This window comes from Aedes aegypti, chromosome 3, assembly GCF_002204515.2.
Source record: "Aedes aegypti strain LVP_AGWG chromosome 3, AaegL5.0 Primary Assembly, whole genome shotgun sequence".
In the NCBI taxonomy this organism is placed as follows: domain Eukaryota; kingdom Metazoa; phylum Arthropoda; class Insecta; order Diptera; family Culicidae; genus Aedes; species Aedes aegypti.
In genome coordinates, this window is record NC_035109.1 from 155,778,522 (window position 1) to 155,793,395 (window position 14,874).

A 14,874-nucleotide genomic window follows, 5' to 3' on the forward strand; every position below is an offset into this window, starting at 1 on the left:
AATATTGAAGTTTTCTTCGAAAAAACTAACAAAGTTACCCCGTTTTACGGTACCAATTATTTTTAACCCTAATACCTATATTTTTTTTCGATCTAAACAGAATGTTTGGGTAATGGTTTATTTTTATGAATTATGGTTTTTGATTTTTGAGCATCCCTATCCTTTTCGTTCTACCTTGAAGACTATCCTTGTTGACGATTTTTGACAATAATAAAAATTAGTTTTTACAGTACCTTTGACTTTTGATTTTTTTTTTCTGGAGCACCTTTTATTCTCTGTGTTGTTATTTGCAGTTAAAGCAGTTTGAAACCAATGGAAAATTATACTAAGGTGTGGAAGAAGAAGCGAAGGCTATGTATTAGTAACAAGAAAAAAAACGTAAACAGAAATTTAATACGTCTCTATTTTTCACGGCTTCTTATGGGAGCTCGATTGCTTGTAGTTGTGATACATTTTGCACCGTACACGGATAACACTCAAACTAAATGTCGTCTTCCTCACCTCGGTATATATTCTCATTGGTTTGAAACTATTTTAATATCACCAAACTCTTTTTCTGTGACAGGTTGATTCAAAAAACATATAAAATGTACATTTTTTGTATTACACACTGAATTAAACCCAGACATTTGTAGGTTATAAAATAAATCAATTTATAAACATTTTTCAAAAATACAAAAATGTTTCAAAAGCCATAAAAAAAATTCACTATATGCGTGTTACGGTCCAAGGTTTAAGCCAAAAATAAAATCATTTTGTTTTCCGAGCTACCCAAAAATTCAGAAAATTCCAAAGTGTAACCCGTCTAAGGGCGGGGTTGAGTATTGGAGGGTAAATCCAAATCATAAAGCATATTCCAAAAATCTAAAAAAAAATCACTGTTGTTCGTAGGCACGCTTAGGAGAGTCGAATTGGGCATCTCAGAGAGCCGAAGGAGGTGTAGGGTTGTGAAGGAGAAAATGGGGTCGTGACGGACTTTGGTTTCAGGTTGGCCGATTGCGCTGCAGAATCGTTACCCGTTCTGTGGCGTAGTTGGTTAACGCGCCCAGTCTAGCGTATTGGGAGTCGTGGGATCGAAGCCCACCTGAACGATTCTATTATTTTTCACAATCTTACAACTCAATTTGTCCAAATTGACTTTTGTGTCTACGACCTTCAGGTATTTAAAAAAAAATGCCACGTGATTCGAAACAATAGGCGAGATTTACCGGGTACCCCCGTTGGTTTGACCACATTTAATCTGTACCTCACTAATTTGCACATCGTTCAGATTAAAAATGGTTCAAACGTCATTTAGCTCAAGGAACGGAGTGAAGTGAGATGGGACGCTAAGGAACGGAACGCAGAATCAAAACAAAACAGTGAAAGAGAACACGTTTCTAGGCTGACTAGATGTTTTTAATTCAAATTAAAGATGAACCCCGATGGTTTGCAAGAGATACCGTTCAAATTAGCGGGGGTGCACGGTATTTGAAACAAGCAGAAGGCATTTAGTATTTTGATATTAAAATCTTAAAATTTTCTTGGATGGGATTTAGTAGACTGCAAGACTTTCCATCGACTTGAACCATAAAATTAGAGGCAAAGAATCAAGCACCAATCCAAACCACAGTATGTTTATAAGCCTTATTTTTTAAATAGAATAAGAAATTGATTTAACTTTTATACATATATTAAATTCAGTCTATGTGATATTTCGAAGACGGTGTAAATAAATAAATAAATAAATAATAATCTAAACCCAAGCTACATTGTTTGAAACAGTTTTAAAATCTTACTTCTTGTAGTTAAAACCTTGAACAGAACACACACCAAAAAAGTTATAGGGGATATTACTTTTAAGTCCATTTAACAATACGGCTCGTAAAATATAAGGAAAATATACAAACATGTATTTATATTAAAAAGATATCAATAGATGCCTAACTATAACTTTCAAAGTTTCCTTCCCTTCCATCTCACGAACTTGTTACAATATTTTTAGTCGAATACTTTGATCACTCGCGACAAAAAAAAAAACTGACGATTTTTATGGGGAAGATTTTTGGTAGACTTCTGGCATTATGTCAGTGGCAAAACCCGGGGAAAAAGGAGGGGATCAGGGCTCACCGAAGCTGTTTTTATAATAATCAATGAAAGTAAAATTCATAATTACACATCCTACGACTACTATGCGGTTACTTAGTTTTATTTGTAATAATGCTTTTACAATGTTTTTCACGTTTTTACTCTCTAAGGGCCGATTTCTTCACCTTCGCTTAAGCCGTAAACCACGTTTACCCATACGATTAAACCAGGTTTAGGCCTAAGCGGTGGTGAAGAAACCGCTTATAAGGAACGATTTCTTCACCTTCGCTTAAGTCGTAAACCACGTTTACCTCAAACTAGGTTTAAGACCTAAGCGGAGTAAAGAAATCGGCCCTAAGTTTCGTTTTTTAATTTTTCTTCATTATTGCGAGTTTCTCCTCATCAAAAGGGGTTTTTGTCTTTTAAAATTTAGCAGCGATATGCGTTTATTAGCTAAAAGTATTGATGCAAATGTTGAGTCCAATAACTTTTGAAAAACTCCTCATTACGAAGAGAATCAAGCGGCCGAAAATACAAGTCACCCTATATCAATGTCGAAAAGTAACTAATTTTCTTGCTTCATCTGAACCAAAAAAAAACATGCCTCGTGTTAACAGTTTGTTAATCATTTAGATATACCTTTTTAACAACTAATTGATGCAACATCCGTAAAAACGATTCTTTGGTTTTTGAAGATTACGGAAAAAAAATTAGTATGCTTTCGAAGCATTTGGTTGCCAGTATAGGGTTCCGGCTAGAGGCACATAACGAAAATATAATAAAATTTTATCAGAATATGCATATCTTATTATGACACAATTTTGTTAGGCACCGTTATTCAAAGAAAATATTAAAACAAAAAAATTACAAAATATGTTAGATCTATTGAATATATTTCTATTTGTTTATTTTTAACAATTTAATAGTAAAATTAAATACCTACATATGGGGGAGTATGAAAGGAAAGTCTCTTGGGTTTCTTAAACCATTCAAGCGGTAACAAATTGTTATTATCTTAATTTAATTATTGGCTAAATTGCAAGTGATTTAAAATTGTGCTATAGGCTCAATTTTGAATTGCTTGTTTTATAGAAAAAAAAATTCTGTCTATTGCTCCAAATATAAAGTTTTGTAAGAACTTTATGTTACAATTCATACAACTTTTCGTTATGTTTTAGTTATTTTAACAACATCCTGTAGCAAGTTTGTAACAACCTGATTTTCAAACATTTTATTCTGACACTTATCAAGGGCTGATTTTGAATTTTGAACGATTTTTTACGCTACCTGTTTATTGATCGTGCTACATTTCTGAAAACTCCTCTTATCAGTTTTCCACAAATCGCGTTAGGCGGCATCCACAAATTACGTAACGCTCTAGGGGGAGGGGGGGAGTAGGCTCTAGCGTTACGGCTCATACAAAAATTAAAAAAATTTCATACAAAAAGCGTTACGGAGGGGGGGAGGGGGTCAAACATTTCCAATTTTAGCGTTACGTAATAAATGGACGCTGCCTTATATATGACCGACTTTGTTGTAAGAAATTTGTGCTAGATCATAAAGAACGTACAATAAAAATCTGAAAAAATATTATTATCATTGCCGATACGATAAATGATCGGACTATCACTTATTTTTTTGAAAATTTCAAACTTAATTATATGTAATTTGAATCGAAATTGTTGTCTATCCCAAAATATAGATGTTTGGCGTAAATAAACTTGAAATAAATAACTTTTTTTTATACTGAAAATACATGAAAAGCTATGATTTCGTGAAATTATCTTATGTGGGGAGAAAAACTAGAGATTTTTTAAGAATTTAACCATTTTTTTCAAATGTTTCCTAGCTAAATCAAATAATATTTTGAACAAAAATTCTTGCGGAATATCTTAGATACAATATACTTGACTTCACCACATCGAAGAATTCTGATAAAAACATTCATTACTTTCAACAAAAAAAAATCTAAAATCAAAAATTTCAATGTAAAAAATTATTTTATGAAACAAAATTTTCACAGGCAGCGTTTAAAATGCCCCAAGGAAAAATATAAAAATATATTTATTTGTTTGAAAAAAATATTGTGATTCTCGTTATCAAATTCGTGCCCGTGGGACACCCTATAGAAGCATATTTTTCGAAAACTTATTCAAACAGCCTTAATTTATCGATCCTACGTGTATCGCAGACGAAACTCTACGTGTTCCGTAACTTTCCGTGTGGGCTTCGTAAACGTGCGGTTATTGTTACCAAGGCATTTAGCTGCATCGTGCTAAGAAGTGTGAGTTCGATTCCCGCCTCAGGCCGGAAAACTTTTCGAGAGGAATGTGTTCCGACAGTGCCAATGGGCGTTGCATGCTAGTCCGTTGTCTAATGTGGTGCTTCCTTCAAAGGACAAATAGCCCACTGGAAGCATTAACGTGTCGATGTCTTTTCAAAGAAAAAAAAACAACTCGGTTTTTCAGTTTTAGAACGTGTAACTTCCGGTTTTACAAAACGAAGTAAGTAAGATTTTCAACTATCGCAAACTAACCATTACTTTAACAGCTCCGTTATTTGAAGTGAGAGTAGATTCAAATAAATTGTACCTTGTAATTTTGCCCTAATTTCTTATCTAATCGGTCAAAAGATAGGCAATTAAAGCGGAATAAAAAAGGACAAAATTCTCAAATCTTCTTTTTAAATTTCAGTGAATGTACGCTTCATTTTTTTCTTTTTTATATAAAGTGCAAGCATAGCATCAACATCCATTCATAATGAACATTGAAAAAAAAGTTTGTAAATATAACATATATTATCGTCCCAACCACTACGCAATTTGCTGACTGATAGTCTAGACGTGTAAGTGCAAGTGCAGTTCACGTTGCATGCACGTCATTTCGATGTGCATTGATTCAGTTGGGAAACCAGGAGCGACGCATATCACCACAATATATCCAAAGGCACGTGTGCAATTCAAATTTATAAACATAAATTGAAAACAGCAACAGCGTAAACTGAGAATTGTTTCTAAACTTTAATGCTCAAAGTTGTGAAATGGAATATCTAAACTAACTACAGTCAACTCTTCATAACTCGATATTGAAGGGACCATAGAGTTAGGGAGGTATCGAGTTTCAGAACGTAAAACTTGTGCAACTGCGATCCTGAGAGAGAGGAGACAGCTCACTGACAACTGGCTTGTTTTCTTGGCTTCTTTGATTTCTTCTTCTCATGTTTGAGTTGTGCACAATGGTTGAGCAAAAGCTGGGTCAAAACTATTTTCACATTCCATTTGTTATCAAAAAGATCGCAAAATTAAAAAAAAAATTCAATAGCAATTTGAGTCCAATCGACAATAATTAAATATTCAACGATTTTATATGAGAGAGCACAGGAAAACAACCTGAATTTTCAATCACATCCAGTCTTAGTTTGGCCAAATTTTGACGGTTTTTCACGCTCTGCACTTTGAATGTGCGGTTTTCCAGTTGACTTTTGGGAGCTCGCAATCTAAGCCAGCTGTCTTCTCTCTCTCAGCTGCGATCCAAGGGACCATCGAGTTAGCCATGAAAATCAACTTTTACTATGATTCTCTAACTAGATATCGAGTAAGGGAGAGTTGACGAAATAAAAATCTTTTCACGAGCGAATAAGAACTGCTATAAGTAGTCTTGGAGTCTCTAAGGCAATTCCGTGTTTTCAACTGTATTAGGCAACCTTTTTGAAAGTTAAAACGAATTTCAAAAATCTTTAAAAAAATCTTGCGAAAGAATCTTACTCGAGCTACTGACCCCCTATCATCTGTACTACGAATTATTGACACAGGCCGTCAGTCTAAAATTGGCTCGTCAACTATTTCGACATGCATTGCTTGTTTTTCCATTGTCAAACGTTGAAAATATTTTAAGAAATTGTCTGACACACACGGCCAGGTCATCCGACCAACGGATATAGGAGGCGTGCCTCGCTATTGCGATTGCGTTGCTTCGACTGGATGTCTCGAATAACGTGTGCCTTCCTGACAGACATTCCCGTTGCACTACATTTACCCATTGAGTCACGTTTTATCGAGGCATGGTAGTCATGATGACTGTAACGAAAAGTGATCTGGATTATTCCACCTTTGTTTGATGTTTTTTGATCAGAAAAAAACCTTTGGTATTCTTGCAGATGACGATTATTATTCGATTCAAGAATTGGATAGGTACAATGAACATATTTTTATAGTCCAAATGCTAATGATAATTTCTGCGCACTTAACTCTTTCTTTCTTAACATTTTGATAGACTATTTCTTTGTTGCAGAAGCTTAAAATTTTCGAAATCAGTGTTTAAAAAATTAATCATTTTTCAATAGTAAATTGATCGTATATCAAAGTTTTATTATTATTTAAAGCAATAGTTGACTATTGTTATTTTTCAAAAAGTTTTGCACTACTCAAAATAGTGAATAAATTTAAAAAGTAAACAAAAATAGCAAGCTGATTAAGTTTTATAGAATAGTAGAAGCGCCGTTCTTAAAACTATCATCGTACGAATGCAAAATGACAATTTTGGTAACAACTGTAGAAGTGCTCTTAGAGAATCAGGCTTTGAAGCAGAAGACAAGAAACAACACATTATCAAACCTCGCTGAACCATAAAAAACAGTCAATCCTCGAATATTACTAACACAGTAACGAAAATGCGTATTCGAGCAAGGTCACGACTGAACTTCGACATATCAAGACATTGAACAGTCAATCACTCGTCTCTCGTTTTCAGCATCTAATGCGTTTATGGGTTCAAGAGCGCACGCAGTCTGGAACAAGAATAGTGGGCGATGAAGAAATATACGCACCAACAAGAAGGACCGTGGAAAGATCGCAAAACTGAATAGGCTTGAGGAACAAAGCAAGAAAGAGCTACCTGTGTTCTACTACCAGGAAGCGGGTAGAACAGCGCTTCTCAAACAGTTTTCTGCATTTCAGCTGTAGTAAATGAAAAAATGTTTGGCTATCAGTTCTTCATACTTACAAAAAAGGGAAGATTTCTCCTAATGCTTCCAGAACTCAACTTATAATAATCCCAAACACACACCAGAAGCTTTTAATTTGAAGCCTTAAAGTAGACATGTTGTCACAATGAGAGAGGTTCGAAAAAAATGGACAGATGAAGTTAAATATTTAGGGTTCACAATTAAAATGATGCAAATTAGTTTAACCAAATTAGGATAATAGTGTTACCTAACACAGACTAAATGTAATTTTTGAATTTTTACCAACAAAGGAAATAAAAAAAATCACAGTCGGTATGCCTGAAAGAATCCCCAAAACATTTTTAGAGATGTTTTGTAGATATCGCTGAAATAACGTTTGGAGAAATAATTGAGTGCATTTCGTATAGAATCTCCACAGAAAAGAAGGAATTGACAGTCTGGAAAGCATTGTCATGCTTAAAATCTTTTGAAAACGCTGTTTTTCTACAAAATCTCACTCCCTGAGTGCTTGTCTGGATCAAACAAGAAAGTTCTCATTTTAATTATCAGTTGTACTATTAGCTATTGTGATTGACTGCAAAAATCGAATCCAGCACAACCGATAAGAAAGAGTTTTTGGCCAAACAACAAACTGAAAAACCGTTGATCAAACAAGACTGGTCAATGTATCATCGTTGCAGAGTAAAAAATGCGTTGACTGTACCATATCATATGGCAACAGGGGTTGCAAAAGTACGAGCGTATAATAGTGGTTTCTGCGCTCGTGTACATACACGTTACATGTCACCAACACTACTTAAAGAGTGCTGGTGGAAAATATAAACAAAGATCAGCTGTTCCCAGCAATATCAAACGGCAGTATTTTCAACCAGCAAATTTGCGCACGTGTTCGTGACACCGCTCGACGAGAGCTCAATGATTGCCCCCACCAACACGACCAACACATGGCACACCAGACCATGCCGTGTGCAAACAGATGATGCTAATACGGATGTCTGCTACCAGGGCTGGTAGCGACTGACTGCCTGGAAAATAGGAACTTTAGACAACCCTTGCCTGAATAAAGAGACCAAAAAGGACTGGTTGGTCTTCTTTTTTTTCATGAAAACAAAACCAAGAGTTAAGAGTTTGTCAAATTCTTCATTCTAAGACGTTTTTTAAGGAATTCATCGTGATATTACGATAAGTATCTCTACTCGTATTGCTGTACGTATTTTTTCATGAGCTCCTATGAGAATTTCATTAGTAAATTTATTGAGGTATTTGCTCAGAGATTCAGTTAATACTCCCAATAATTCATTTAGTGATTAATCCACACATAATCTTCGAAGAATTCGAACGGAATCCACCTAAAATGTGTCATGGATACCTCAAGAATTCGACCTGGATTATCCCACCTCTTGATGATTTATGGAAGAATCTTTGGTGTAATATGGAGAATCATCAGGTCTTATCCTCCATATTACTCCAAAGATTCTTCCATAAATCATAAAGAGACTATAAGAAATTCCTTCAAATATTCTTCCAGAAAGTTCTGAAGGATTTTGTTCTGTGATTCTTCCATAGATTTCCCTAGGAAATCCGCCAACACTCTTGTTTAGAACATAAGAATTGTGCGAACTTAATTTGTAAAATTGAAACAATGATAACTTTGTAACTAATGCAGCTATACAGTTAAGGTTTGTTCCATTTGATAGGTATTTGATAAGTAAAAGTCTCAAATTGTGACAATTGAAAATAGATAAAAAAGGTGGTTAAAAAAATATTATGCCAAATTCACCGAACATTTCAAGCGCCATCGCTATTTCAGAGAATATTGTTATATATTTTTGTTAATTTTCGTTTAAACCGATAATAATTCGTTTAAACCGAAATGATTTCAATTAACAGGAAGCATTATAGATTTGATCTTTTTACATTTTGGAGTCCTAGTAGGCGTGGAGAAGAAGGTTCCTTTGGCAATTGGTAAGTATTTAGGGTTTTTTTTATGAAATATGACGCAAAAACCCGAAACACGCAAAACGAAGAAAGACTTAAAGTAACAGAAAACATCATTTAGTCAAAGGTACACCGAAAGTTTGTCATTTATGAACAGATATCGGAACTTGATTTTTTGTTGAAAATACTTTGATTTTTTTTATCTTTATAAATACAGTTCGTGATCATAACATGCAAGTCACTATTATTCCACATTATTGACAGGTTGATATGGATTACGTAGTGGATCATAAAGCGGAAAGTTTGGGAGATTTTCTTCTATTGTTGTTGCAAATCAAAATTCACCAGTCACAAATCCATGTTGAGAATCTTATGGCAGACGTTTTTACGATGTCTAGTCAAAATTAGATGTTGAAGCATTTACTGAAACTTCAATAACATTTGGAGGGTGGAACGAAAGCTAAGAAAACAGACATCAGAACTCCGAATTTTCCAAGTTTCGTCAAAAGTGTGTAGAAATGATCAGAGGAATTACAGGAAAAATGCTGTATTGTTAACTGCTGTGGAACATTAAATACACTTTTGATGATTCCATGCAGATTTTTATAGAAATGTTTTGAAAAAATGTAGGAGTAATCAATCTTTGGATGAAATTCTGGATAAATTCTTTCAAAAAAAAAAAAAATAGAGTAGCTTGATTATCGATTATGAACAGAAAACATTAAAAATTTAAGCAATGAAAACACTGAAAAAGTTCATGTACGATTTTACGCAAAAACAATCATTATACACGCCCTTTTGCATGAAACCAACTACGAAGAACATTCATTTTGTTCTCTGAGTAAAAAGTCTATTAACCGTTTGGAAAATTCTAGATTGTAAAAAGTGAAAGTTTGGTTGATAGAGATCATATTACCCATCAATTTTAACCTAGTAAGTAATTGACATGATATATAACAAGCTCTTACAGTTTTTTCAAGTATTCTTAAGATAAATTATACCAACTTATAGTAAAAAAAAAAACTTCTAAACTTATACAGGCATCCTTCAATAGTTTTTCGAAGTATTCCTCTAAGAAATGCGTCAGATATATTTCTAGAAAATGCTTATCTGCTTACCATTAGAGAATTCACAAGAGTCGTTTTTTTATTTTTACTTCCGGTTATATATTCTATCAAATATAATACTTTAAAAACGCAAAGTTTATGAATTTTATACTAACGTTTTCTGCGATGATTCCGTCATATATTATTCCAAAGATTTCTCAAGTATTTTTTCTACGAGTTCCACTAGTGATACGTTCAATTTCTCAACAGATTCCTTCGAATATTTCCGCTAGAAATCCTTCAGGAATAATACTCGGAATTGCTTAGGGATTGTTTCAAGGATACTGTCAATGTTTATTTCAGGAATCAATTCAAAACTATTTCAAGAACTTCTTTTTAATTTCAAATTGGGATATCAATAAACTATTACAGTGGGATCCCGTTTTTAGGCAACAAAGTCGAAATTTTCAGTTGCCAAAAACGGAACCGTGCCAAAATGGGAACCCATTTTTTTAATTTATAAAATACACTCAGGATGTTCTTAAATCATTATTATGCAACCAAATGATGGCCAGACTACGAAACAGTACAAATCTTAATGATTTGTATTAAATTTAACTTTCAAGAATCCGCAATCGCAATAATCGAAACTGCAAAAGCAGTTTTTCTGTTCAAAACTAAAATGTCTTTACTGAAAATATGTTCACTGTGTTTCGGTTGGCAAATAGAATACAGTCAACATAGTTTCATTTAAACATTTCTAATTATTTTACGAAATAAACTGCTTTCCAAAAATCCAAAACTATAAAAATACCCAGATTTTGCTCCGTATCGTCAAGAATTCGCTCTGAAAATTCTCTGAAGAGCAATATTGCTCCACCCAAGAGCGAAACCCGAAATATGGTTTCCTAAGGTATAACCTTTTTATTTGTACATGGAAAGGCTTCCGACTTGTTGCAGTCTCTCCTATATTGATTGGAGTATGTTCAAATTCATCAACTACAGCGCCATTTATGGTCGGAAATGAAAATGGAACCGTTTCTCCCACGTTTTTTGCCGATTTTCTCCATACAAACTTTAAGCTCGTCTAACCCCCTTTTGGTGTTGACGCTTAAATTTCCATAGTAGCTTCTGGAGGAAAAAAAAAACCACTTTGAACTTTAACTTTACTTAACTTTTGCAAGTGGTTGTGATTAAACATACTCTAATTCCCTCCATAAAAAAAAAACGTGGGGAGTGTCTGGAGGTCCAAATGAAAAAAAAATGTGGAATGTAGCTTAAAACTTTCGTAGTCAGATAAATATGGGCCATAGTAATCAACATACCTACTCAGACACAACAGATAAACAGCTAAAAAACTCTCAATCGTACTTATCGTACGCTTTAATGATCTTAATGAGAAAACATGTAGTTGCTGTATGGTTCGCAATGTATGTAATTCCATGTAATAACAAAAACAGTGAACTGTACTTTTATGTTGCTCTTGAGTGGAAGCTTGTGGTTTGTTCAAATTTAAGGAAACATGTTTTTATTGACCGTATAACCTACCGGCAGACTCATGTGGGCTGGTCACAGAGTTTGAATGCCCGAAAAAAGATTTTGAAACAATAGTTGAGATACTTATAAAGATAAATGGCTTCATAAAACGTTGCAAACATAGGAACATCTCGAATTAAATAAGCACGCACGGTAGCCTTAGCTGTTGGTGCGATTAAGGGGAATATCAACGAAGATGGAGCTCTGACATGCAGTAGACGTAAGGCTACCCTCCTTTTCAAATGACTAAAACAAAAGTCACAATAAAACTAACAGAAATTTACAAATGTTTATGTTATTCAAAAATGTTACCAAAAACAGATCTATGTTGTTGCCAAAATCGGAGGGTGTCAAAAATGGAGCATGCCAACAAATTCTGGAATATGTTTGGCTCTGCCATACATATTCCAAAATGTGTTGCTTTCTTCCATCAATATCTTATGAGGAATTCTTTTCAAGATTCTTAATGATATACATGTAAGGTTTTATTTTATTTTTAATTTCTTTCTTGCATACTTTTTAGGATGCTTTCTGAATTATCACCAAGAACTACTCCAAGAATCAAAATTAGCAGATTAAGTTTCGGTCGTTTTTTGTAGAAAAGTACATAGATAAAATATAAAAATAATACCCGAAGGAAGCATTGGATGAAACCTGAAAAATCTGTGAACTTTTTTCTAATGGTAGTGTTTCTGGTTGAATTCTTGAAACTTTTGAAAATTTCCAAATTCCAGGAATCTATTCAAGTTATGAATTTTCAAGGAACTTTTCAAAAACTTCTTGAAATAATTGCAGGGAACATTTCAAGATGAAATGTTGATAGAATCCCAAAAATGCTCGAAGAAATTCGTATTTGTGATACCTGTAGTAATTCCTAAAATAAGCAAAGAAGATATCTTTGAAACAATGTACAGGGAAGATTCTTAAACTTATTACAATTATCTGAAGACAGAAACTTCTATAAATTAGTCCAATCAGCACATCTGGAGATTTTTTTCTGGTGTTCAGTTGGAGGCTTTACTTGTCAGCCCTTGTTCTGGCTTTTGTCAAGTTTCCCCTCTACCAGGACCAATACTCAGACGGACTGAGCAATGGCGCCCACACGAACACTTTTTTTTCATTAGTATTGTGACATGGTAGTTTTTGAAAAATACCCATATTCCCTTGCTTCTGAGAAAAGGAAGCATCTGGAGAAATTGCTACGATATTATCTTAAAAAATTTCATAGAAATTCTCGGATGAAATCAAGGAATTAAGAACAAATTGAGAGGCAGAAAACGATCTTGAAATATTGCTGAGGACTCGATGGAGAAATTCAAGCTACTCACAGGAGCGATTGTTGAATAAACAATATTGGAATGGTTATCAAAGAAATTCCTTCAATGATCCAGAGATAAACATACAGTGGAAAAAAATGTATCTGCGAAGGCTTCGTTTGCGAATTATCCCTTATTGGATTCCTTGAAGAGTTCTTCGAGGAACTCCTGGATGAATTAATTTCATTGTGGATATAAACAAATGCTTGGCAAAAATCTTCTGAGTTTCATAACAGTTTATTGTCAGATTCCTCGCAAGATCTGTTGCGAATTGTTGATAAAACTTTCGAATGATTTTAGGTGAAGTCTATGGCAGAAGTTTTTGGTTGGACTCCAAAAATTGTTCAAACATTTTTCATGACAAAATTTAACATTAAACACAAATCAAACCAAATAGGAGCCGGATCCTATTCTTGGCACTTTTGATTCACTTCGGCAGACTACAAAGCTGATTTTTTGGCCACAATATGCGTCGTGCTGAAAAGCTTCTTAATGCAAAGTTTCAGACAATTCGGCCGAAAAAACCCCCCATGCCAAAGTGAATCATGGAAGTGCCCAAGTAGCTCTGCACCATAATCACCGTTGTAGCAAATCAATTGATTTTGATTTTTTTTTTTCGTTGGTGAGGGGGAGGGGCAAGATACCCCCACCTCCCTCCACCTTGCCCACCATGTCATCTGGTAATCGTACTTGTGAGAGACTTGCATTGAAACAGACCAACTCTCTAAAAAGAGACCTGCTACCAGCCCTGTGCTACGGCTGTATGGGTTCACCAGCAACCTCGCACATCATCACCATCTGCTCTGTGCATTTTACTTTTTTATATTGAAGGTAATTGCGAGTCCGTGGAGTTTGTATGTTATCATCCCGGGTTATGATGATGCGCGGAGGGGGGATGGGGTCATTTGTATTGAGGGGCCTGTTATCATACGAGAAACGTACAATGTGAAAATAAATTAAGAAGACAGACATATTGAATCTCCAGACAGCTCGAGCTCTCTTTGTGAATGTTTTCGTCAATCCTTTACAGAGCGAATGATTCAATTGCGATCCAGAGATATGTTTGGCGATAGGTACGCAACTTACCCTTGAAAGTCAATTAGCTGGTCTTGATGGATGAACCGAACCGTATAACGGGTCTGAAGGCCGAAATTGGGTATATCCGCTGCACAAACGACGAAACTTGACTTGATTGAAGTTAGAGTTGGACCACGTTGTTCACAAAGTGGTCGCCTTTCTCACAGACTCATACTTTCACTCGATGATAATGATGAGCAATTTCGAAACAACTGCCCACAGGGAACTAACCACCGAAAAAACAAAACCGGAACACACGTCTCAGAAACAACTAATGCTCTGCACACGGAAATTTACTGCAGGAGCCCCAAATGGCGACCACCGAAAACCGTAGAAACGAAAAAAAAAATAACACGAAATAAAAACGTATCACACCTTGTGAAAACGCGACGACATGGAAACCATCATCACACCGACGGTCGATTAATCGATCGGAATTGGCCAGGCGGATCCAGTTTGGTGGTTCGATGCGAAAAACTCGCGGCACACTTTCGACTTTTTAGCTGTGGTCACAAAGGTTGAACCGAACTCCACGTTCCGAGATGCAAATCCGGAAAACTCTGACCAAATGATGCGAAATTTCCACTTACAAAAAGTTAAACATGCACTGAACAAAGTAGCAAAATCGCCAGAAACAAGACTTGGCAATAAGTACTCCCGAGTCGTACAACTACGAATCGATGAATGAAATCTCCTGCTCCTATATAATAGTCCTGTGCTGTGGGAGTATTCTGACCACTCGACAAGCGCAGCAATGTGCGAGATTCTCTCTCGTTGCTTTTACGACAGCTCTGCTACAACCATACATTTGCCGGGCTTACAAATGCGAGAAACCGCGCGTACAGCTTTTACAACCACACGGCGAGCTCTTCTACTACGAAACCCGTTTTTTCCTGATTGCTCTCTTATCACGCATCACGTAGGCAACGGTG

The 14,874-nt window shown here is 35.2% G+C and overlaps 1 protein-coding gene across 1 annotated transcript in view; it reads right to left on the reverse strand.

Moving 5' to 3' along the window:
- The window catches only part of LOC5572323 (influenza virus NS1A-binding protein), a 79,378-nt gene extending 64,740 nt beyond the window's left edge, over positions 1-14,638 (reverse strand). The window contains exon 1 of the mRNA XM_001653950.2: positions 13,952-14,638. The gene's annotated coding sequence lies outside the window, so the exon portion shown is untranslated. The remainder of the gene's footprint in view (positions 1-13,951) is intronic.
- Between the last annotated feature and the right edge of the window lie 236 nt (positions 14,639-14,874).